At 37.6% G+C, this 26,894-nt stretch overlaps 1 protein-coding gene and 1 non-coding gene across 3 annotated transcripts in view; both read left to right on the plus strand.

Annotated features, from left to right (window-relative positions):
• Positions 1–26,894, plus strand: part of SESN1 (sestrin 1) — a 110,316-nt gene that overhangs the window by 37,999 nt on the left and 45,423 nt on the right. The window lies entirely within an intron of this gene.
• On the plus strand, positions 173–277 carry LOC115897102. Its single transcript, XR_004057047.1, has one exon. It is a non-coding gene; the product is annotated as a U6 spliceosomal RNA (small nuclear RNA).

The following is a 26,894-nucleotide window of genomic DNA, read 5'->3' on the forward strand; positions in this document are numbered from 1 at the left end:
TAGGGGCAGCAAAGGAAAAATAAAAAAGTAGAACTGAATTTATCCCTAAATTAATTTCATAGATCAAAAGCAAAAATATGCATGAATATGACAGCTTCTCTAAGTATGATATAAGGAGTACTATGTGGGTCTCTGTTGGATGGGGACTAGCATTTCAAATTTTGCCCACCGTGTGCTTGCTTCAGCAGCACATATGCCAAAGTTGGAATGATACAGAGAAAATTAACATGCCCCTGCACAAGAATGACATGCAAATGTGTAAGCATTCCATATTTTAAAAATAAAAATACAAACAAAATTTTGCCCTCTTATTCTGCTTTTTTATATATAGCCGTTATGGAAGTGACCATGTTTTGAAATCAAGGAGCTATTCCAGGCTTTAACAATCCGTGTCATGTTCTGAATATATGCAACTGAATAAACATTAAAAGCAAACCTACTGATCTTTGCAGTAGCAACTATCACACTTTTATGAAACACCATTTTATGTCTGCTTGGCTATGATTAAGCAGTACTATTAGAATCCAGGAATGTACTCTGGCTAGCTTCAAAGATCTTAGACTGTTTTTTAAATCTCAAAGTTAAAATGAATTCATCTTAAAATTAAATTTTAAGAAATAGCTTCCTTAGGTTGGTTAAATGTTAAGAAGTTATTATCTGTAAATTATATGTGTGTGTGTGTGTTTGTATATATATATGAAGTGATATATATGGAGTTACATAAATTTTGAAAAACTTCATTTTAAATTTGGTGTTTCCTCAAATATAGTATACTTGATATTTTGGATTATGTTATCTCTTACAGCAGAAGGTTTATTCTCTGACTAAATTTCCTTTCTTTAGGTACCCCCCACCCACCCTTTATAAGGGCAAGACACCCATGAGAATATTAAGCCTTTTAGCTCAGAGTTTTACTGAAGTTATTTTCTATTCTTGTATTTGCCAAGAATTGCTGACAACTTAAAAAACTGTCATACAAGTGAACACCAGTTGCCTGGATTGTTTGATGATTTTGGTCAAGTGTGGATCGGGATTTCCTGTCATTTTTCTTCCTCTTCTGGGGATGCATTGCTTCTATCTCTGAGCAATTGTTCACTTGGAAAGAAAAAACAAAGCAAGGTCACTAGATCCAAATTACTTTTACTTCTGTGCCAAATGAAACTTTTCTTCTGTTATGTGTTAAATGTTTGGCATCTAGAAAGAGATAAGCAGTTAGGAGGAGAATGTGGGATTATTTAAGAGAGATTTTTCTAAGCTGAATTCTCACTCTTTCTGTACAGTCACACATCTCCTAATGATGGACATACGTTCTGAGAAATGTCATTAGGCAATTTTGTCATTGGGCAAACATCACAGAGTGTACTTACACAAACCTAGATGGTATAGCCTACTGCACACCTAGGCTATGTGGTGTAACCTAGTGTTCCCAGGCTACAAACCTGTATAGCATGTTACTGTACTGAATACACACTGGCAGTTGTAACACAATGGTAATTATTTGTATATCTAAATATATCTAAGCCTGGGCAACATGGTGAAACCCCATCTCTACAAAAATACAAAAATTAGTCCTGTGTGGTGCTGTGTGCCTGTAGTTCCAGCTACTTGGGAGGCTGAGGTGGGAGGATCACTTGAACTCAGGAAGTCAAGGCTGCAGTGAGCTGTGATCATGCTATTACGCTCCAGCCTAGGCAACAGAGCGAGGCCCTGCCTCAAAAAATTAATTAATTAATATATCTAGACATAGGAAAGGTATAGTTATAAAAAAGGTACCGTACAATATTAGGGGACCCTGTTGCATATGCAGTACATCATTGACTGAAACATCATGTGTTACATGATTGAACCTCATCTAGAGACAGCCAGTTCCTTCTCTTGGGCTGAAACATGTTCCTGGAATTCATATGATATAGCAGATTATCATCAAAAGAAACTCATTTTCCTACGGATTATATGATCTAGCAGCTTGGAATACATTTCTGAATTCTTTATGTTTTGGGGTGTAGCTGAATGAAGTTTTTAGTATGTCAAAGGGAGACATGTTTTAAGAAGTAGGCATTCTACTAAAAGTATTGTAATTGCTTGCTGAATGAAGGGGATAATCCTTGCCACTGCCTTTAAATACTAGGAGTTCCTGCAGGACAGCCTGAATATTTTTTCTGGATCATGAAATGAACAACTGCGTTCCAGAAGGTAAGAGAAGTATGAACTTCTGAGCAAAGGCAGATCCTTCAATAAAAGGAACCTTTCTTTAGAAACAGTAATTGAGTTTTGGGAATTGTTGCTGTCAGTCTGCAATGTGTTTGGCTGCAAATAACAAAAAGCCCTACTATGTAGTAGAAACAGATAGGGGTCTGCCTCCACAAGAAGTCTTAATTAGGCAGTCCAGAGCTGATGTGATGTTCAACTACATTAATAAAAGCCCACTGCCATCCTTAGAATGTGATTTGTATCAAGGTTGTAAAAAGGCTGTTGTACCTTCAGGCATCACTGTATTTCTGGCATCTATTGTTGTGTAACAAAATTTCCCTAAAACATATCAGATTAAAACAATAAATATTAATTATCTCACATAGTTTCTGAGGGTTGAAAATTCAGGAATGGCTTAGCTGGGAGGTTCTGTCTCAGGGTCCCTTATGAGGTTGCAGTCAAGATACCAGCTGGGGCTGCAGTCCTCTGAAGGCTTGTTTGAGCTGGAGATCTGCTTTCTCAACTAACTCACATGACTGTCAGCAGGAGGATTCAGTTCCTTACCATAGGGATCTCTCTACAGGGTTCAAGGCATGGCAGTGGGCTTCTCTCAAAGCAAATGATCTGAGAGAGCGGGGAGGGTCTAGAATGTGTGTGTCAGGGGAGGGAGAGGACAGATGGAGATAAGAACAAGATGGAAGTTGCAATGTCTTTTATAACCTAATCTTGGAAGTGAGCTATCACTCCTGCCATATTCTTTTTTCACAGAACCCTGATACAGTATGGGAAGGGACTATACGAGGAAGTAGTCCCTTCAGTAGGCAGGCATCATTGGGAGCCATCTTGGAAGCTGCCTCCTACACATCACAAATATGTGCTACACAGTGAGAAGGAAAGGAGTGCTAGCAGACTTTTGTTTGTATCTCATTGGTGATAACTGTGTAACATAGCTTCTCAAGGGAGGCTGGGAAGTCAGGTGTTTAACTTTCATAGCCTCTGTAGTAGAGACAGACAGAAGGAAGCTGGAAATGGAACTTGGGTTAGCCTACTGTCCATTTTCTGCCACTACCAGGGCATTTGATGCCAGTGACTACTTTTAATTTGCCTGTATTGCCTGTTAGAGTTAATGATGCATCTTGTAGGAGATTAGAAGTAGCCCAGAAAATTGCTTTTTGCTGTTGTTGTCTTTCCGAGACAAGGTCTTGCTCTGTCACCCAGGCTGGAGTGCAGTGGCACGATCATGGCTCACAGCAGCCTCAGCCTCCTGGGCACAGGTTATCCTCCTGTCTCAGCCTTTCCAAGTAGCTGGGAAAGATGTAGGCTACCATGCCTCACTAATTTTTAAATTACTTGTAAAGATGAGGTCTCCCTGTGTTGGTCAGGCTGGTCTCAAACTCCTGAGCTCAAGCAGTCTTCCTGCCTTGGCCTCCCAAAGTGTTGGGATTACAGGCATGAACCACTGCACCCAGTGAAAATTACCTTTTTAAAAGTGTGGTGGTTTCTCTAGTTGTTTTAGAAATAAAGTTCTCACTGGCACCTAGCTAACAGAAATAACTAAAGGTTACTAAATTGTGAATCATAAGTAGTTTGTTGTGAGGAAATTGTAGGTTACTTCCTCCTTTGTATTCTTCTACATTTGTTGGCATAAAATATTTTGGCAGTAAAAATTCTGAAATCTAAAACTATACCCAATGCCTGTGTTTTCAGATCTAAAAAGAAAAATTCTTCCCAACCACAAACATATTGAGTACCTACCATATATCATAGACAATTAGTATAGATCTTACACAATTTTTGGAAATTTAAAAATAATCTCCGTTAGGCACTATCTTACTTAGTGATAATTTTTTTGTAATGGTTATTAGACTTTTGTGAACCATATTGTTGATTGAAATAACCATTCTGGTTTCCTATCTTTCTTTCCTTTTTTTTTTTTTAAGATGGAGTCTCACTCTGTTGCCCCCAGGCTGGAGTGCAGTGGCGTGATCTAGGCTCACTGCAACCTCCACCTCCCGGGTTCAAGCAGTTCTCTGCCTCAGCCTCCCGAATAGCTGGGATTACAGGTGTCTGCCACCACACCTGGCTGATTTATTTATATTTTTAGTAGAGACAAGGTTTCACCATCTTGGCCGGGCTGGTCTTGAACTCCTGGCCTCGTGATCCACCCGCCTTGGCCCCCCAAAGTGCTGGGATTACAGACATGAGCCACTGCGCCCGGCTACCATTATGTTTATTATATATTCTTTCATTAGTTAATATCAAATTACATTTCTGAAAAATACCACACAACTTGAAAAAAAGAAAGTAGAGTCTGAAAAACTAGGGACCCAAGAAGGATTGGAGAGGAAAGTGAAGAGAGTTAGATGCAAAAAATAAATTGAAGGGAGATGAGGACCAGGATTATCCTACTCTCCCTTTGCTCTTTTCACCCAGGGACCAGGTAGAAAGAGGATTCTCTCTTCAGAAAGGAGAAGCACGTGGCTATTAGCAGGTAGAGGTGAGGATTAGAACCTTGTGTGGGTAGATGTCATGCCTCGAAAACGTATCCATATGTTCTGGACAAAAGGCTGGTTCCACAGATACACTGGAACAACTGTTCACCTTCTTGAAGAAAAATATGAAGTTTGGACCTACCTCATACTAACAAATAGAACTGCTATTTAATTTGACCTTCAGTTAGAGAAGGTCTTTTAAAGCATAAAAACAAGGGAAGAAAGCTTTAATGGAAAAGATAGTTTTGATTGCATAAAAATTAAGTACATCAAAAAGTGCCTTAAATTTAAAATATAAACCACAAGTTGGAAAAATGAGTTGTATCATGTATGAAAAAGGTTAATATTCTTAATGTATAAAGAAGCTTATAAAATAAATAAGAAAAAGCAAAAGACAAAAATAGAAAAATGGATGTTATAAATAAAAATTTTGAACAAGTGTGCCAAAAAGCTCAGCTTCACAATGACAGAAGAAATGTTTTGAGGGACTATTATTTCTTTTGTGCCTACTATCTTAGTAGATTGTCTTTCAGGAGATAATCCTCATATAGGTCAGGATGTTATAAAACAGGCCTTCTTATACACCGCTTATAGACTCGTAAATTGGTGTAACATAATTTTATCTTTTTATCAGTAATTCCACTTAGGGCAAAAATAATACTTCTTCACAATAGAGCCCTAAAGGAATTCTTTACTGTATTTTTTAAGGATTATAAAAAATGGGGTATAAAAATATCTTTTGAAACTGTGTGTTTCACCTTTAGACGGTATCACTCTCTTCTGTTAAACTGAGAAAATTAATGAACTTGTTTTTTCCTTCCTCTTACGTCCTATTTTTGTTAGGTTATTATTTTAATATTCTTAAGATTTATGACGTTTAAGCTCTATCCCATCATCCTAACTTCCAGAGTTAGTCTTAGTTTCTATATTTAAGTAAATTTGTTGTTCATCATTGGTATGAATAATCGGCAGAAAATTAAATTGACAATTACTTAGATCTGTATTCAGGGAATTTTTCCCAGATTCCCCCCAAAAAAATTAAGAAAAAAAGGAAAAGAAATGTCTTGCCAATAATATAAAAAATATAAAAAAAAAAAATTGACAAGGGTAAAACTGGGACAAGAAGTAATTCCAAAACAAAGATGAAAACTACTAAAATTGCACAAAGTAAATGTAATTACCCAGACCCAGAAGGAAAACCCAAACCTCTGTTAAATTTGTCTACATTTGGTTTATTTTAAAGGGTATTTAAAAGCTACCACTTTTAAAATTCCTGAAGTATGCATATTTATTAATACAGATATGATAGGTCCTAGAAAATATTTTCAAAACTGAGCGAGTATTCGTCCTTCTAGTTCTTGATTCATGAAATCCACCCTTTATGAATTTTCTTTCCCTTGAGTGTTTGAATTTCAAATAAAAACAGTGAAAGCATCTAATGCCTTCTCAATTGATTTAGGAATGCCTTCATGTGGCCCATGAGGGCTCTCACTGGCCCAGCCTCATCTTCCAGTCTCATCTCCATATTTCCCATTGCTCTCTGTGTTCTTACTTAGTTCACTGGCTTTGTTACTGCTGTTGTTCCCACTTTAATTTATAGCAGTCTCTCCTATCTTGGGGCTTTCTCATGTTTCTCAGTCTGCATAGAATGTTTTGTCTTCCCCTCCCCCACGCCATGCTTTATTAACACCAGCTTATCCTTTATATCTTAGTATAATTGTCAGTTACGCAGGGAAGTGGGATATGTGGCATAGGACTTAAGCGCTCTGCTGTCTTATTGTCTGGGTTTGCATCCCAGTTCACTATTTAGTGGCTGTATAATCTTAAGTAAGTTAATGACTTATCTCTGAGTCCGAATTTCTTTATCTGTAAGGTGAGGGAAGATAATTCTTACTCATAAGATACTGTGACTATTAAATAAGAAAATGAGAGAAGCCATATGTTTCCAATACAAGGCCTGACTAACACTGAATGAAGTACTTGTTGAATGTTAGACAAAATTGTTTCCAACCTACCTCCTACCCCCAATTCCCTGCTGTGCGCACACACACACAACACACCCCCACACACACCCCAGTCTAGAACAACTCCTTTTATTGAATAGTGACGTATATGACCATATACCTCTTATTCCTAACATTTACAACTTTCAATTAATTTATTGATTGTTTGATTAATGTCTGTCTCCCTTGACTAGATTACGAACTCTGTGGGGTAGTAGCTGTGTAGTTTTGCTCATCGTATTCTCAGTACTTAGTCTGGATTAAGTCAACAATAAATATTTGTCAAGTGTAGAGACAAATGAATGAACTAAAGAAATATTCTATCTCTTCTCAAAACTGCATACTTAATGGTTGAATTGTTTCCTGTAGTATAGTTTTGTCTTTAATCACAATTTAAATATCAATGACTAGAGAGTAATCTACTGCCAGTAACTTATATAAAACCTGTTTGTTGATAAAAATTGTTTTCAGGTCTTTTGGAATGTTTAAATACAACATTTAAAAAGTATATAATGAATACCCTCATTTTCAATAACATTGGGAAAGGATCACATTAAAACTTTAAGTGAACACTGAAGTCTAGATAAACTATTTTAAGTAGTGTTTGATCTCAGCTGTCTAAAAATATACATAAGAAAGAGAACTGAAAGTAAATATACCAGTATGTTATAATAGTAGTGGCTTTCTCTGAGTGGTAGGACTATGATCAATTTTAATCATTTTGTATTTATGCTTATATATTTATATCAGTATAGTTTATACTTTCTTACAGTAAAACATCACTTTACATTAACAAAAATTATCTTTAAAATTTTCTCAAATATTTCTGGAATTTATAGAGGGAAACTTCATTCATTCATTTATCTAACAATTATTTACTGAGCAACTACAAAGTGCCAAGCACTGTTTTAGGCTAAGAGGATGAGATTATAATAAAGTAAGCAACAATTCCTGTCTTTGTTGAATTTTCATTTTGATGTATTTGCAGCTACCTGTCTGACTTTGGTTTGAAACTTATCTTCTACATCTGTCCTATTAAAAGTAATGGCAAAAACCACAATTACTTTTGCACCAACCTAATAAAAAGCCATTGATGTCTGCTGTGGTTTGAATGTGTCCCTACAAAATTTAGGTGTTGTCAATGTGATAGTATTAAGAGGTGAAAGAGGTGGGGTCTTTAAGAGGTGAGTAGGCCAGAGGACTGCTTCATTAATGGAATTAAGGTCCTTATAAAACAGGCTTCACCCAGGGTTTGGCTAACTTGCCTTTGTTCTTCTGTCTTCTGCCATGTAAGGAGATAGCAAGAAGACCCTTATCAGACCAAATGCCAGCATCTTGACCCTGGACTTTCCAGCCTCCAGAACTGTAAGAGAAAACAAAACAAAACAAAAGATTTTTTAAATAAATTACCCAGTCTCAGGTATTCTGTTACAGTGGCACAAAATGGAGTAAGACAATGTCACATTAATGTTTTATCATTTTTATCTTGTATTCAATTACAGAAAAAAAGAAAACCAGTGACCACAATTTCCAAACTCTTTGTAATTCTACAAGCTTTTAAATGTTTTTCATACTTTAGAACCCCATCTTTGACCTCTAATGGTAAGCAAAAATGTAATAAGAGGACCCTATTTAAACATTCCTTGAACGGTTACATTTTCTCCTTCAAAGAGTCCATTCATGTAGTATTACTTACTAATATATAGTGTTGCAGTTTGTTCAACTCCTTTTATGTTAAAAATACACGACTGGTGTGTTACATTTTTCACCGAAGTAGCGCCATTATTGTCTGACTCAGTTTCAATGTTTGGTAAATAAACAATTTTTTAAAAATCTTTATAATATTCTGATCCTCAGTGAAATTTCATGGCACCCTGCTGTTTTATAAAACCAATTTTAAAGCTACTGATCCAAAAGAAGTTTTAAACTGTCGTGAAACTGATTTCTGAAATGAGTTTTGTTTTTTTTTTTTTTTAAGAGATTTCCTGTTTGCTTCTGAAGTTAGTTTGCAAATGAGTTGTTTAGGACTCAGGCTATATTTCTGTGTCTAAGCAGTATTAATGCTTGGTGATTAGCTTAAGGAATCAGTTCAAAAAAGGTATTCAGCCCTTCTTACTTGAAGTCAGGCTAATTGAACAACTTGAACCATACTTAACCAACTTCCACTTACAATATTATTTCTATGGAGGTGTGGCTGGGGACCACATTTCCCCTATCTAAGCAGTAGAAGCTGTGTTTGTTCCTTCTCGCCTTCCCTTGCTAAGCTGGAACCTGGAGACCAGAAAGTAAGAATGGAAAGGAAGTGATGCTAGTGGTAGATGAGTGATTGTCAGCAGCAGTATTTTTTTAATTCCTTTTGATTACTAAAAGAAGATAGTTCTCTTGGAGGGTTGTTCTTCCTATGGTCAGACTGGAAATCAGCTTTTGCCTTTAGGCTGAGAGACCTTAGTTAAGGATTGTGTTTAAGTCTGTATTGTGATTTGGGAATGGGAGGGAACTTCTGCTGCCTGCCCATTTGTATAGATAGGTTATTTGAAAGTTGGAGACTGCTTTGATGTTTGCCTGCCTCCCTTAGGAAGCTAATTTCATCAGTCTTTCAGACCAGTCCAATTAATTTTTCCTCCTTCAATCAGTTTTATATATTTATAGTCTATTTTTAATATTTAAAGACTTGCCATACTGTCTCCTTAGCAAGATGGAAAGTCTGTGATTCACTATACATTAAAATGACTTTTTTTTAAAAAAAACAATTTAAAAAACAGCATTCTGTGTGTCTTTTTCTAGGCTGGAGATGTGTTCTCTGCTTCTAACCCCTGAATGTTTTGACTGCTACTTAATGGCGCTGTTGCAGACAGACGTCACCTTCAGCTGTTGTAGTACAGTTGGTCAGTCTTTGAACAGCTCTGAGTTGGGCCCGTTATTGCTGTTTGGATATGTTTAGATTTGAAGTTTCTCCCTTCCATTGTGAGTAGAGAAGGGTTGTCTCATACCATTAACCTGTTGAAAAGTGAAAAAGTAGTTAAATCAGATGCCTATTCACCAGTTTGGCTTTTTCACCAAATTGGCCCATATTTTTACTTCATATACAGAGTTTTAAAAATCAGTTGTTGTTCCTTCACTTACAGCCTTTCCTTTGTTGTGTTTTACATTGTTTTATAAATCTTCATTTTAAAATTTCTTTTAAAGCGGTTGCCTATGTTTCAAGCCAAAGTCAGACATGTAGAATTATTTACTTCCTCTTCTCTGGGTATTTGTTTTGACATTTAATTCTCATGATGCAACTTTCTTGAGAATTTTTTAAAGGGTTTTTTTGGTAAATTAATTTCCTTTCAGTTCTATGTTATTAAAAAATACATGTAAATATATATGTAATGATTTCAACATAATATATATTATACATCAATATTAGTAGATAATATATTAATATAAATATATGTCCCCTCTCCTCCTTTTTATTTTTTAACTGACACATAATAATTGTACATAATTATGGGGCACATAGTAGTGTTTCAATTACAATGTGCAGTGATCAGATCAGGATAATTAGCAAATCTGTCATCTCGAACAGTTATCATTTCTTTGTGTTGGAAACATTCAGTTTCCTCTCTTCTAGCTATTTGACAATATATGATATTGTTAACTATAATTATACTACAGTGCTATGGAACACTAGAACTTATTCTGCCTATCCAGCTATAATTTTGTATACTTTAGCAGATCTCTTCATATTCCCCCCTTTTCCCCTACCCTTCTCAGCCTTTAGTAACCTCTCTTCTAACTTTTACTTCTATGAGATCAGCTTTTTTTTTTTAGCTGCCACATATGAGTGAGAACATACGATATTTAACTTTCTGTTCCTGGCTTATTTTACTTATCATAAATTCAGTTCCATCCATGTTGCTGTAAATGACAGGATTCCTTCTTTTTTATGGCTGGATAGTATTCCATTGTGTGTATATAACACATTTTAAAACTCCATTCATCCTCTTTTTTTTGATACAAACTTTTCCTACTCTTATGTGCCAAGATGTTCTCAAAGCCTTGCAGAAATCATAGCTGTCATTCATTCATACATAGGTTCTACAGGTATTTGTTGAAAGCTAGGTCTGTGCAAAGAAGCTTGCTAAGCAAAAAGGACAAAGACACTAAGTCCTGGAGAGACTTGCTGTTTAGTGGAGGAAACAGAGAAGGAAGCCATTGTTATGTTTTCAGTATTCATCCCGTCACTTTTTATAGCTCTGAACTTCACACATTGGAGTATGATTACAGCCTGCGATATATGGCCATATCCCAGGGTATGCAGGAACACATAGAATAAATTGTGACATATCTTCCTGGAATTTAGAATCAGGGAAATGGGAGGCAGGGATGAGGAGGAGATAGGTAATTTAGCTGGTAAGTAATGAAAAGTATTATTTTAGGTTAAAAATAAGCATAGCTCTATTAGGGAATAAGATTTTTAAATTTGACATAAAAAGTTCTCCTACTTGTGGCCATCTAGTCACAGGCTCGTCATCATATTATCCCCTATGGAAGGAGTTCACTTCTCTCAGAGGTTAGAGGTCCTCTGGGAAAGATTTTGTAGCAGCCCTTCTATCTGTTCTAATAAACCTGGTTGTGTGAGAAGGTGCCTGCCTTTTCAGAGCACAGCCTTGGTATTTCCTATGCAGTCACTACATTTTAACAGTAATCCTTTAAAAATACTTTCACTACTTTTGTTAACTAAACCCACCGTGCAATACTGTGGTGCAGATCTCAAGACAAGTAAACAAGGGAGGTGGAGGAATGAATGTCTCAGGAAGGTGGCTCCTCAGATTATTCACCTGTGGTAAACTGCCTGCACCACATACAAGCAGGGTCAGTTGAAGGTAGCTGAATGTTTATTGAGGCCTTTGTGATCTTGGAACACAAAAGATTAAGGGAGGGCATTTGTGAAGGTCATTCTTGTCACTGTTTCAGTGAATGTTGACAGCAAAAATATTGCGTTAGATTTTTTTAAGCTTGTAAATGTAATATTTTTACTTATGTTCCAAAGTATATGAATTATTGAAGGTTGAGGCATTGGTTTTTCCTTTAGAGCAAAGGACAGAATACACTTTTTTCAGTCCATACAGGTTCAAAATCAAATTCTTATTTTCAATTAGAGTTCTTCCATATCGTGCCTCAGATTTATTTATTTCAGAAACATGTATTATCTACTCTGTGTAACATTCCATGCCAGACACTGGAGAAACAGATAAGGCAATGCTCTCATTCTCAAGGAGCTTGCAGACAGGTGGGCAAGATAAACAGGCAGTTACAGTATATACTGATAAGTGCCATGCAAGAGAATGCTGCAAAAGCTTTGGATGGTTGGGGATGAGGGGACACAGAAAGGGAGTAGTCGGGGTAGGCTCTGTAGAAAAGTAATGCCTCAGCTGGCTCCTGAAACCTGACTAAGGAGAGGCCAGTTGAAGAAGTGAGAGATAAGGTGCTCTGGTCAGAGAGATTAGCATGTGCAAAAGTACAGAATCATGAGATTTACTGTGTTTGAAGAACTGTAAGTAAGTTGAACTCAGTATCATTGGAGACATAGATAGAGATGAAATCTGAAGTGGCATTATATGCCATGTGAAGAATCTGGATTTTGTTTTGAAAGTTAGGGGGAACCTATCAAGGATTATATCATCATCAGATCTGCATTTTGGAAAGACTGCTCCAGTGTAGAGAATAGGCTAGAAGGTGGCAAAGGCATTGAGACAGAAAGGAGGCTATTGTTCTAATCCGGGAGAGACATGGTGAGGGGCTGTTTTGATGGGGTTGGGAGTGAGGTTGAAGATAGGGGATAGATTTGACAGTTTCTAGGATGTAGAATATTCAGAACTTGACAAGAGGTTAGTAAGGATGTCAGAGGAACCTAGCTAAGCACAGACTTGCAGGTGTCTGCACTGGACAACTGGAGGTATAATAAGGCCTTCGTGGAGATAGGGAATATAAAAGGTGGTAGCGTAGTGCAATGGGTTTGGGGAAGGTGATGAGTTCAGCCTTTTTTTTTTTTTTCTTTTTTTTTTTTTTGAGATGGAGTCTCGCTCTTGTTGCCCAGGCTGGAGTGCAATGGCGCAATCTCGGCTCACTGCAACCTCTGCCTCCCAAGTTCAACCGATTCTCCTGCCTCAGCTGCCCGAGTAGCTGAGATTACAGGCATGCACCACCACGCTCAGCTAATTTTGTATTTTTAGTAGAGACTGGGTTTCTTCATGTTGGTCAGGCTTGTCTCAAACTCCTGACCTCAGGTGATCTGCCCACCTCGGGCGCCCAAAGTGCTGGGATTACAGATGTGAGCCACTGTGCCTGGCTGAGTTCAGCTTTTTATTTTTTATTTTTTGATTCAAGATGTCTGTGTGACATCAAGATTAAATATTTTAAGCAGATAGAGAAATAGGCCTCAGATTCAGGAGAAAGGACTGAGATGTAATTACAGGTTTGGTCAGTGATGAAAGAATGAGATCATTCAGAGTGATCTAGATCTAGATAATCTCATGTTTTCTTCTAGATGTTTTTTAGTCTTATATGTTAAATTTAGGTCTGTGATCCATTTTGAGTTACTTTTTGTTAAGGGTATGAGGTTTGTGTCTGGAGTCATTTTGTTTTCTTTCTTTTTTTTGCCTATGGATGTCCTATTAGTTCATCATCACGGAAAGACTATCCTTTCTCCATTGAATTGCCTGTGTTCCCCCCCCCCTTTTTTTTTAGGCAGGTTCTCACCCTGTCACCCAGGCTGGAGTGTGGTGGTGTAATCACAGCTCAGTGCCAGTATCCTTGGCTCAGACAGCCCTCCTGTCTTAGCCTCTCAAGTAGCTGGGATCACTGGCATGTGCCACTATGCCTGGATAATTTTTTTTTTTTCTTGTAGGAATGGAGTCTCCCTGTGTTGCTTGGGCTGGTCTTGAACTCCTGGGCTCAAGCAATCCTCTTGCCTTGGCCTCCCAGAGTGCTGGGATTACAGGTGTGAGCCACCATGCCTGGCCACTTCTTTGTTAACAATAAGTTCACCATATTTTTATCAGTCTATTTCTGGGCTCTCTATTCTGTTCCATTGATATGTGTATCTGTCCTTTCACCAATATCATGCTGTATTGATTATGATAGCTTTATAGTAAGTCATGAAAACAGTATGACTGTTCTAGGTCTTTTGCCTTTCCATATAAAATTTTGAATCAGCTTGTTGATACTTACAAAATAGCTTTCCAGGATTCTAATTGGAATGTTGAACTTAACAGATGGGAAAAATGAATACCTTACTAGTATTGAGTCTTCCAGTCTATGAGCATTTAGTATTTCTCCACTTATTTGGATCTTTGATTTCTTTGATCAGAGTTTTGTAGTTTTTGGTGTATAGAGTCTGTACATATTTTGTTGGATTTATACCTATTTTATTTTTTATTATAATTTTTAAAATTTCAAATTCCAATTGTTCATTGATGGTCTATAGGAAAGCAATTCACTCTTGTATATTAACTTTGTATCCTGCAACCTGCTCAACTCTCTTATTAGTTCTAGGAGTTCATTGTTTTTTTATAAATTCCTTGGGATTTTCTGTGTACATCATTGTGCCATCTGTAAGTTGGGACAGTTGTATTTATTCCATTTTTGTTTTTGTTTTTGTTTTAAATCTGTATGGCTTTTACTTTTCTTGCCTTATTGTCCTGACTAGAACTTCCAGGACTACGTTGAGTAAGAGTGATAAGAGTAAATATTCTTTTTTTTTTTTTTTTTTTTTTTTTTTTGAGACGGAGTCTCGCTCTGTCGCCCAGGCTGGAGTGCAGTGGCCGGATCTCAGCTCACTGCAAGCTCCGCCTCCCGGGTTTACGCCATTCTCCTGCCTCAGCCTCCCGAGTAGCTGGGACTACAAGCGCCCGCCACCTCGCCCGGCTAGTTTTTTATATTTTTTAGTAGAGACAGGGTTTCACCGGGTTAGCCAGGATGGTCTCTGTCTTCTGACCTTGTGATCCGCCCGTCTCGGCCTCCCAAAGTGCTGGGATTACAGGCTTGAGCCACCGCGCACGGCGAGAGTAAATATTCTTTCCTTCTTCCCAATCTTAAGAGGAAAGCATTCCATCTTTCAGCATTAAGTATAAAAACAGCTGTAGGTTTTTGTAGAAGTTTTTCATTAAGCTGAGGTAACTCCCACTCTGTTCTTTTTTTTCTGAAAGTTTATAAAAATCATAAATCAGTGTTAAATTTACTGATATGTTTTTCTGCATTAATTAATATGAGCGTATGGTTTTTCTTCTTTAGCCTGTTAAAATGGTAGATTACATTGATTGATTTTCAGATGTTGAACCAGCCATGCATTCCTGGAATAAATCCCCCTAAATCATGATATATAATGCTTTTTATACATTATGGAATTCTGTTTGCTAATATTTTGCTTAGGATTTTTGCCTCCATTATCATGAGGACTGTATTTTTCTTTTTTTGTACTGTCTTTGTCTGGTTTTGGTATTAGGCTAATACTAGCTTCATAAAAATAATAGAAAAATTTTCCCTCCTTTCTTATTTTCTGGAAAATACTATGTAAAATTGGAATTAATTCTTTAGGTGTTTGGTGGAGTTATCCAGTGAAAGAAACTGGATTTGGAAATTTATTTTGGGGGAGTTTTTAAAAATCACAATTCAGTTTTCTTAATAGTAATAGGACTATTCAAGTGATATATTTCATAGTAGGTGAGTTATGGAGTTATGATGGGAATTGACCCATTTTGTCTAACTTGTCAAATGTATGAGTATAGAATGTTCACAGTATTCCATTATTATCTTTTGGTCGTTGCAGGGGTTTTTTTTTGCAATAATCCTCTGTTTCATTCCTAATAAATATTGGTAATTTATGTCTTCTCTTATTTTCCATGTCAGTCTTGATAGAGGTTTTTCCATTTTTTTTCTTTTCAAAGAACAAGCACTTCGTTTCACTGATTTGCTTTTACTCTTTTGTTTTTCTGTTTTCAAATTCATTGATGTTTGTTCTTTATTATTTTCTTCCCTCCGCTTGATTCTCAGTTTATACTGCTCTTCTTTCCCTAGGCTCTTGAAGTAGAATTTTGGATCATTTATTTGAATTTTTTATTTTTTAATGTATGCATGCAGTGTTATAAATTTCCCTCTCAGCACTGCTTCAGCTGTGTTCCACAAATTTTGATATGTTGTATTTTCATTTTCATCCTATTCAATGTATTTTTTAAATCTCCCCGATACCTCCTCTTTTACTCATGAATTATTTCTGAGTGTGGTGTTTAGTTTGCCAATGTGTCCAGGCTTCCATTTTCCTATTATCTTTCTATTATTTATTTTTAGTGTGATTTTATTTTGATCAGAGAACACATACTTTGCATGATTTTTGTTCTTTTAAATATATTCAGATTTATTTTATGGCCATGATGTATTCTGTTTTGGTATATATTCCCTGAGCATGCTAAAAGGATATGTATTTTCTTATTAGGTGGAGTATTTTATAAATGTTGATTACATCCTGATGGTTTATAATATTGTTGAGTTCCTCTACATCTTTGCTGATTTTCTGTCTAGTTGTTGTAGCAATTGTTGAGAGAGGAATGTTGAAGTCTCTTACTATAATTATGAATTTGTTTGTTTCTTCTTTCAGTACTATCAGGTTTTCCTTCATATATTTTACAGCTCTGTTTGGTGGATGTGCATTTGAGATTGCTATATCTTCTTGGTGGTTTTAACTTTTTATCATGATATATAATGTCCCTCCTTGTTTCTGGTAATTTTCTTTGCTCTGAAGTCTACTTTATTTGATATTAATGTAACAATTCCTGCTCTTTCAAAAAATGTAGTAAAACAACAATTATGGTAAATAACTTCTACCACTTTTTCATTGTCCTCAAAATCCCTCCTTTGGCTTAATAGTTACTTGTTAGTGGCGTAAGTACTTCTACAAGTAGGTTTGGTAGATTTGCTGAGTTGTTGTTGGAGACGAGAAATAGCAAAAAGTCATCTGCTATTTTTATGTTGCAATTTTTTAAAAAATTATTATTTATTTAGTTTTTGGGACAGGATCTCACTCTGCCACCCAGACTGGTACAATCACAACTCACTGCAGCCTTCTGTGCTCAAACAATCCTCCTGCCTAAGCCTCCCAAGTAGCTGGGACTATAGGTGCATGCCACCATGCCTGGCTAGTTTTTTGTGTTTTTTTTGTGTTTTTTGTTGTTGTTGTTGTTGTTTTTTTTTTTTTTTTTTTTTTTTTTTTTTGAGACGGAGTCTCGCTCTGTCGCCCAGGCTGGAGTGCAGTGGCCGGATCTCAGCTCACTGCAAGCTCTGCCTCCCGGGTTTACACCATTCTCCTGCCTCAGCCTTCCGAGTAGCTGGGACTACAGGCGCCCGCCACCTCGCGCAGCTAATTTTTTGTATTTTTTAGTAGAGACGGGGTTTCACCGGGTTAGCCAGGATGGTCTCGATCTCCTGACCTCGTGATCCGCCCGTCTCGGCCTCCCAAAGTGCTGGGATTACAGGCTTGAGCCACCGCACCCGGCCTTTTGTTTTGTTTTGTTTTTTTTAATAGAAACAAGGTCCCACTATGTTGCCCAGGCTGATCTCAAACTCCTGGGCTCACGCTAATCTCCTTCCTCAGCTTCCCAAAGTGCTGGGAGCATAGGCAGGAGCCACCATGCCCGGCCTGCAATTTGAAATGATGCACACTCCGTAAATTGAGGGTATGTTATTTTAAAAATGTATGCTAGTTTGGGCTGAGTGCAGTGGCTCACGCCTGTAATCCCAGCACTTTGGGAGGCTAAGGCAGGCAGATCACGAGGTCAGGAGATCAAGACCATCCTGGCTAACACGGTGAAACCCTGTCTCTATTAAAAATACAAAAAATTAGCTGGACGTGGTCACGGGCGCCTGTAGTCCCAGCTGCTCAGGAGACTGAGGCAAGAGAATCGCTTGAACCCGGGAGGCGGAGCTTGCAGTGAGCCGAGATTGCGCCACTGCACTCCAGCCTGGGCGACAGAGGGAGACTCCATCTTAAAAAAAAAAAAAATCATGCTAGTTTGTCACATATATGTTTAACAGTTCATTTGTTTTTAAGTTAAAATCAAGGAAGTGACACCAAGAATTCCTGTTTTAATTTAATCATTGTAGTGAAACACCTGATGTAATTTGCTGGCATTATCCCAAGAGTCCTTGGACAAGTATGTAGACAAAGAATGAGAATGGCACAAGTAAAATGATACATTCATAGTAACTTTCCCATATTTAACAACTAAATTGACAGAGAAATCAAAAGTCCAAACAATAAATGAAACCTTTTAATCCTTCCTCAACCCCAGTAATTTATTATTACTCCCCCTAAAAAATCCTGTCCTAATACTTTTCTGCCTAATTTATTCAAAAACGTGTATTTAAATATAAGAAAAAGGAATGTCATATAAAGGAGAAGAGACTTGCCAAACTAGATTATTTCTCTTGTGAAAGAAGGGAGAGTTGGGGGTTGTGGTGGGGGTCATTGTTGCTTAACATTTATTAGTGCTGTAGTTGAAGACTAGCAATTCAAATAATAATCTCTAATCTCATGATTGAAGTTTTCACGCTAAAGATAATACTGTACTTGGTATCAGTAGGCCATCTCTTTCCAGGTAGTTGTTTTCCCAGTCGTGGTTCCTAAGTGAGCTCAGCCATCTACATTCTGTCACAATCCTTCATTTGTCTGATGGTACATACACATTTGCGAAATCCCAGCCACAGCTGTGATGCAGTCTGTGGCCAGGAAATAATCCCCCTCAACTATGCTTTCTCCTGTCTCCCATCCTGCTTCCTTTTCAGAGTTGAAGCCACAATAATTCATTTGACTAACTTATTTTCTATGTGAACAAGACTCTAGTTAGGAAAACAGAAAAATCAACAAGGTAAAAAACTGAAGTGGTAGCTAAAAGAACTCTTACTAGAAAATTTGTAGTTTATGAAAATACTGGTTCTCATTTCTAGTAACTCATTTCGCTATTTGGGTTAGCAAGTTTAGAATCTACAAATGTAAGTCATTTTTATATATTTTGGTGACTTAGGGATTTTAATCCCAGTGATGGAACTATGACCCCTCCACTTGAGATGTTTTAGCAGTGCTTATCAAGATAAAGATAGCCAGTGCTTGCTGGCAGTACTCAGTAAGAAAAGACACCAGACAGGTCTGTGATTTGCAGATTTGATGTTCTTGCTTCCAAACTATCTTAAATTGGACCTCATCTTGAACTGAAAATCATGAAATACAATGATGACACTTGGACGTTAATAGTTACTATTTGTAAAAGTAAAGGGAAATTACAGAAAATTCTCAGGTAATCATGTTTGAGAATGTAACATGGTATGGTTAATAAGCTATTATGACTTAAATGTTTTATGCAGCATATACAATTTATATTTCAGACAAATGTGTGAAGTAGGCAAAATTTATCTTTGGTCATAGTCTTCCCTACCCTCTGTAGTATCTTTTCCTTGCCCTCAGGCACAGAGTCTCTTCTTTCTTCTGTCTTCTGTCTTCTTTCTTCTTCTTCTTCTTCTTTCTTCTCCTCCTTCCTTCTCCTTCTCCTCCCTCCTTCTTCCTCCTCTGTCTTCTTTTTCTTCTTATTTTCTTTCTCTTCTTCTTCTTCTTCTCCTTCTTCTCCTCATCTTCCTCCTCCTCCTTCTTCTTACCCACTTCTTTTCTTCTTCTTCTTGTCCTCCTCCTCCTTCCTTCCTTCTTTTCCTCTTCATTCTTCTTCTTCCTCCTCCTCTTGCTCTTCTTCTTCCTTTCTTTCTGCCCCAGTTGGCCATCAAAATCTGTTCTTAGGGAAGTAGCTGATCCCTACAATGGAGTTACCTCATTCATGCACTTATGCAAATTTAACTATTCTTGCTTATCAAAAATTTCTTAATATAGGGCAGAAAATATTTTAAATATAAATTGCATAGGCAATTCTGTCCCACATCCCACTTAGAGAGCATATGCCCCTAAGTGAGTGTGAAATGAGAAACAGAAATGTGTTGTATTCCCTTTGGCCTTGAATTCCTGCTTGCTTCTCTTAGAGTCAACATCTCATTGTGCTGTGGGTAATTCAAGTGCTAAAGACTTGTGTTTGTTGTAGTTGTTTTGGTTTGTTTTTTGGTTTTTGGGTTTTTTTGAGACGAGTCTTGCTTTGTCTCGCCCAGGCTGGATTGCAGTGGCACAATCTCAGCTCAGCTCACTGCAGCCTCCGACAACCGGGTTCAAGCAGTTCTCCTGCCTCCGCCTCCCAAGTATCTGGGACTATAGGTGTGTGCCACCACACCCGGCTAATTTTGTATTTTTTTTTTTTTTTTTTTTTGAGGTGGAGTCTTGCTCTGTCGCCAAGCTGGAGTGTAGTGGCACAATCTCGGCTCACTGCAACCTCCGCCTCCCAGGTTCAAGTGATTCTCCTGCCTCAGCTTCCCGAGTAGCTGGGACTACAGGCACATGCCACCATGCCCAGCTAATTTTTGTATTTTTTAGTAGAGATGGGGTTTCACCATGTTGGCCAGGATGGTCTCGATCTCTTGACCTTGTGATCCACCCACCTTGGCCTCCCAAAGTGCTGGGATTACAGGCGTGAGCCACTGCGCCCGGCCACAATTTTGTATTTTTAATAGAGACAAGGTTTCACTATTTTGGTCAAGCTGGTCTTGAACGCCTGACCTCAAGTGATCTGCCCGCCTCAGCCTCTTAAAGTGCTGGGATTATAGGCATGAGCCACCGTGCCCAGCTGACTTGTGCTTTTTTATACAAAGCCCCTAAATACAAACCAGTGACTCCAACTAGTGCTAGAAAATAAAGTCATCTATTCTAATGCTGCAGGACAAAATGTCTACTTTGGCCTTACTTAAGAAGTGGACTGTCAGTTCTAGCATGGAGCCATCCAGAAGAGATTTTCAAGAATACTCATATAGACATGATTTTGACCTTAAATGCCTACCTAAGGTTTGAATCTATTATATTGCTTAATGATTTTTCTCTTTTTCACGGTACTTGCATTTTAACAAAAGATAATGGAATTAGTCAGCTTATAGAATTATGGGCATCATTGAACATCAACTAAATATGTAAATGGAAGATGACTAGGGATCATTTTACTATTTTTATCTCAGGAAGAATTTGGGTGACAAGTTTCTATGCCTTTTTTTTTTTTTTAATAATAGCACTTCTGAAATTGTACCAAGCAAGCAGCCATATACTCTAGCAAATAAGGCCAGCCCTGATTTTATTGACGATTGTCCAAGTTTCTAAAAACTATAATATGATAAATATCTCAACATTAAAACCATATATTTTGCTTCTGGTTCTCAATTTCTTCATCTATAGAATGAAAGTATCAATACTTAGATGCTCCAAATCTATTCTAGCTTCACCCAACTTATAATTGTTTTAGCTCTGAAATTCTGTAATTATTACATCACATTGGACTAGACACAGAATATATTAATAATTGCATTGTTTAATGGAGGGAATTTTAACATCTTGGTATATTTCAGAATCATCCCCGTGAATTAAGGTTGCTTTAATTATTGCTATACAAAGATACTAATTAGTGGAGTATTAAGGTTTCTATGGCCTGGTAATGTTTCCTAGGTGAAATAAAAACATACTTCTTTTCTGTGCCCTAAATTCCAATTTAAAAGGATAAGAGAAAAAACAAGATTTTTATAACCTTGATGGACATTTTAGCTAAGATTTTGATTTGAAAAGTACATTTTAATAGAAAATAGTAGTGCAATATTGTTCCATCACAGAGTCTTAAATAGCATGGTTCATAAGTGAGGTAACTTGTTTTTCTGGACTTATGGCCCACTGGAGAGGGAAAGATTGTCTTTACTACTTAGAATGTTTTCATGCCTTTTTACGCTGTATCAGGAATATAACAGCTATATTTTGGCAGCACATTATTGGCACAGGCCCTATAGAAAAAGACAAGGGACCTTGATCGGTAAGTTTCCTAACTGAGGTGCTGAACCAAAGCCAAAGAAAGTTTTTAAGCATCTATAAACCTTTTTGTTAGTACTGATGGGGCACTATGCCTATTTTTCTCTCTCAGATTTATGACTTTTATTATTTTACTGTAATTATTTTAAGAGCATTTTTTATTAGGCTAGAAAGAGAGCTGTAAGTGAACATATGATACTTTACTAATGGGGAACAGGTGAGAATAATAGCTCAACTGGAAACAAGAAAGCTAAAATTGTGGTAGCACTTCCTCCAGGTATTTAGCTTTGGGCTTAAGCAGAGTTGTCTGAAAGTTAACAGGAAAAGAAACTACTTGTGAAGTGTTAAAAACCACAACCTAAGAAAAATTTTTTTATCATATCATATTATAGTGTATTAAGAACTACCGGTCACAGTTAATCTGGTTTAGTAGTATTTGATAAATACACTTTCCCTCAAACCTCAGATAAAAACAAAAAGCACTAGATCCCAGCATCAGAAACTGGTTTGTTTCTTTTTCATTCTCCTGGAGCCAAGTGTGTAACAATAGTAGTGCTGTGCCATCTTTCTATTAGGCAAAGAATGATGGTTAAGCTTTCCATTCCTCACAAAAGGACTACAGTCTAAAGTTAAAGTTCATATTAATTATTTGAAACTCTGAACTTACTTTCTCACTCAGACAAATCCTAAAGCCAACCTACAAATGCTGATTTTAACTGCATAGGTTTGCTGAACTATAAAGCTGGAAGCAGAAATGACATTTAGATTCTACTTTAGCAATGTTTCTATGAAAAAAACTAAATTTTAACTGAGAATTCCAACAATACTCCCTCCCTCCCCATTCTGATGACTCCTCTCTTCCCTAAGTGTACATTGGTAGGAAAAGGTCCTAATAAGAGGCTGGAAGAGGGTGGAAACTCTGAATGGGGCCTAGAATTGGAAAAGAATGGTGGGGAGTCTTGAGGGTTTCTGAAAGTCTTTGGTTTTAACAATGCAAAGGGCAGCTACAATAAGGAGGCCAATCACTATGCTCTAGAAGTTACAGAAGTTTAGTAATAAGCTTGTCCCTATTAATTATTAATATGTTACAGAGGGCCAGGTGCAGTGGTTCACGCCTGTAATCCCAGCACTTCAGGAGGCTGAGGCAGGAGGATCACTTGAGGCCAGGAGTTTGAGGCAGCAGTGCACCATGATTGAGCCTGGGCAACACAGTGAGACCCCTTCTCAAAAAAAATGACAGAAGTTCTAAGGCTATATGAAGCCCAGTAAGAGTCAATGAATGTGTTCTTTTCCTTTTCCCTTTTTTTTCCTCTGCTGAGTAGTCACATCTTTGCCTTTGTCCCCGAGAGTCCTCAACACCTTATTTCCTATATTTCCAGTACTAAGGTTCTTCCTACCACTCCATATGTCAGCTTTCTCCCAACCTTTTATACTCAGTCTTTTACTTCAATCCTATAAGAAAATTTGGGACCACACAGGTGTATTGTACAAATTAACAGAGGAAAATGTAATGTACATTTCTTAAAATGCTTGACTTAGCTCTCTGAAGTTAGGGGTCTGTTTTATTCAGCATCTAACACACACTAGATGCTCAGCAGGCATTTGTTGAGTGAGAAATGAACAAATGAATGCTGTTTTGGGGTCAGTTCTTTTTTGGAGTTGAACTTCTAGGATGAAGAGCAAAATGGACCCTAGAATGGGTGGGGGTAAAAGGTTAGGAATATGATGTGAACTCTAGCAGTGGTGGGGCAGCTGAATGAATCCTCTTGCCCCCTTTCTCACCGTAAGTTGAGGAAAAAACCTATTAAGAAAATAAGTGAAATTGAAATTCAGATTTCATTTTCTCTGTATTATTTAGGATGAGATTAGGCTGCCAGTGACAGAAACCCTGATATAAAAGTTCTTAAATAGGAAAGTTTATTTTTCTTCCTTGTAAAAAAAGGCCATGCAGGACTGGTTTAGCAGCTCCATAATCATCAGGAACTCAAATCCCTTCTCTGTTGTTCCAACAGCATCAAGATGTGGCTTCTGTCTCTAAGACAGCTCCAGCTCTGGCCATCACATCCACATTTCAGACAGAGGAAGAATTTACTGGGAGAATAAGCATATGCTTTCTCACTTTAGTGACATTCACTGTGCGCACTCCCATTTCCTTTTATATCTCACTGGTCAGAACTTAGTAACTTAGTAACTCACACCCAGCTTCAAGGAAAGCTGGATAATATGGTCTTCATTCTGAGTGGTAATGTGCCCATCTAAAGATTTGAGCTTTTATTAACCATGGAAGAAGGAGAGAATAGATGCTAAGGACAACTACACATTTCTATGATGTTGATCAGTAAATTTTCTTGAAAATGTATCAATAATGAAAGATACTCAGAATTGATAAATAAGAGATAATATTCAATATTGTATTTAAAATGCAGATTCTATAATATGTAAAATCAGTGAGGGTAGATTGTACTTAATACTAAATTATTTACAGATACTTAGTAAATGTTGTTTTACTATTTAGTAAAATTTTGGTATTTGTAATGGTATAATTACTTAAATAATTTAGTAAATACTAAATTATTTACAGATATTTAGTAAATGTTATAATTGAGAGAAGTAATTATACCATTACAAATGCCAAATTTTTAAAAATACATAAATACCTAATAATTTTTATCTTAAATACATATTATTCAAGTCCAAAACACAAAGAGGAGGAGTAAAATCAGGGGTGTTTCAAAAATGCTGTGCTAAATAATTAATTTATATTCCAAGTAAGACAGGACAGTTGGTTCAATGTACTGTAGCTCTTACTAGGTAGGTCCCGCAACTAATATTTACTGACCACTTACTATTAACCACTCGCTGTGCATGGTTTCATGTAATCCTGTGGCTCTCTAAGACTGCTGTGTTATCATGCCCATTGTATGGGTGAGGACATCGAGGCCAAGAGAGATTTAATTTATCCTTATAACCCAGGTTGTTAGGCTCTAATGCTGATGCTTTGAGCCTTGCCTCCGCTTCTTTACAAATGCTTAAGTCCATCTGATTGTCATCTTACCACTAACAGAAACATGGCTGGAATCAGTTATGAGAGGCACTGTTAACTAAAAGCTTGTTCTTAATTTATTATAAATATTTCTTCTGTCCAGATGGCAACCGGAATCCAGCATTTTGGCACTGTCATACAGTAACTTGCTTGTTTCTAGCAGTTTTCATATTATCAAATTTTGTTCTTAGAACTATCCTATGAAGTATGGCCCCTCCCATTTTACAAATGAAAATCTAAGGCATGAGGAGATAAAATAATGTGCTGGGGTTGCACTCTAGATCTCAGTTTTACAAAGTTCAGATTCTTTCTACTTAATTGTGCTACCTTAAGCGCTGAAGATAATTGCAGAGGGACATTATGGAATAAAAACAGTGAGGCATCCTGTCTAGAAGTGAACAGATTTTAAATAAAAATAACCTTATCATCCTATTGATAAGCATCTCCATCAAAACCACCTCTGACAATGCCACCTTTGCTTATATTTGTTTGGGTATAAAGTTAGAAGCAAGAGGCTTCTTGGGAAATAAATTTTTTTCTTCTAATTAATAATCAGTTTTTAACAGTCTGCCTGCTTACATTTACTTAAATTTACTTCATTTCATTTCCACCGGCATCGCTGGTTTATATCCTTGTGACTTCTTAACCAGACCACTGCACTTTCTTTGGCTTTAAGTCTGTCTTTAGCTTCTCCCTACAACTCAGACTATCCTAGAGGTTTCTCTTCATCTTCCAAAATCACAGCTCAATCACCTCATGTCTCTGCTTGCAACAGTTTTAATAATCCCTTGACTGTTTCCCCTACTCTGAATCCATAGCATTGCCTTTACCTTTAACATAATTTTACCTCATGGGTTTTTTTTAAATTGGATTATAAGGTTCCTTAGGGCTGGAATTATGATTCATCTTTGTATACAATGAAATACCTGTGTGGGTTCTTGCAAAGCACTGTGCTCTCAAATGACAGTTGTTGAATTCTTTGTTCCCTTTTAGCAGAAGAAAAAATTGTTTTTTAAAAAACTATAGCCTATTGTCCTCAAGTGAAGGTTATAAAAGGTATACCTTCCTATCTTAGCCCTGACCCTGATCCAGTCCTCCCCTTCATTAAGGGGCTTGGGTAGACAAAAGAAAAGAAGGCTTGGAATATCTCCATCACTGGGACAAGAGGCCATCATCCAATTTATATTCTTCCATATTTTAGCATGGTTATATATGTATCTGTCTTCTTACCTTTTCTTCCCCCCCTGCCCCCGAGATGAAGTCTTGCTCTGTCACCCAGGCTGGAGTGCAGTGGCCCAATCTCGCTGGAGTGCAGTGGCCCAATCTCGGCTCACTGCAACCTCCGCCTCCTGGGTTCAAGTGATTCTCCTGCCTCAGCCTCCCCATGTTGGCCAGGCTGGTCTTGAACTCCTGACCTTGTGATTTGCCTGCCTCGGCCTCCCAAAGTGCTGGGATTACAGGCGTGAGCCACTGCACCCAGCCTTACCTTTTCATATACAGGGTGAGCACCCCAATCTGAAATGCTCCAAACTCTGAGACTTTTTTTTTTTTTTTTTTTGAGGTGGAGTTTTGCTCTTGTTGCCCAGCCTGGGGTGCAATGGCATGATCTCGGCTCACTGCAACCTCCGCCTTCCAGGTTCTAGTGATTTTCCTGCCTCAGCCTCCTGAGTCGCTGGGATTACAGGCATGCTCCACCACATCTGGCTAATTTTTTTGTATTTTTAGTAGAGATGGGGTTTCTCCATGTTGGTCAGGCTGGTCTCCAACTCCCGACCTCAGGTGATCCGTGGGAAATTCCACACATAAGTACTTAACACAAACTTTTATTTATGCACAAAATTATTTACAATATTGTATAAAATTACCTTCAGGAGGCCGGGCACGGTGGCTGAAGCCTGTAATCCCAGCACTTTGGGAGGCCGAGACGAGCGGATCACGAGGTCAGGAGATCGAGACCATCCTGGCTAACCCGGTGAAACCCCGTCTCTACTAAAAAATACAAAAAACTAGCCAGGTGAGGTGGCGGGCACCTGTAGTCCCAGCTACTCGGGAGGCTGAGGCAGGAGAATGGCGTGAACCCAGGAGGCGGAGCTTGCAGTGAGCTGAGATCCGGCCACTGCACTCCAGCCTGGGTGACAGAGCAAGACTGCGTCTCAAAAAAAAAAAAAAAAAATTACCTTCAGGATATGTGTATAAGGTGTATA

This window comes from Rhinopithecus roxellana, chromosome 4 (genome assembly GCF_007565055.1).
Source record: "Rhinopithecus roxellana isolate Shanxi Qingling chromosome 4, ASM756505v1, whole genome shotgun sequence".
NCBI lineage: Eukaryota > Metazoa > Chordata > Mammalia > Primates > Cercopithecidae > Rhinopithecus > Rhinopithecus roxellana.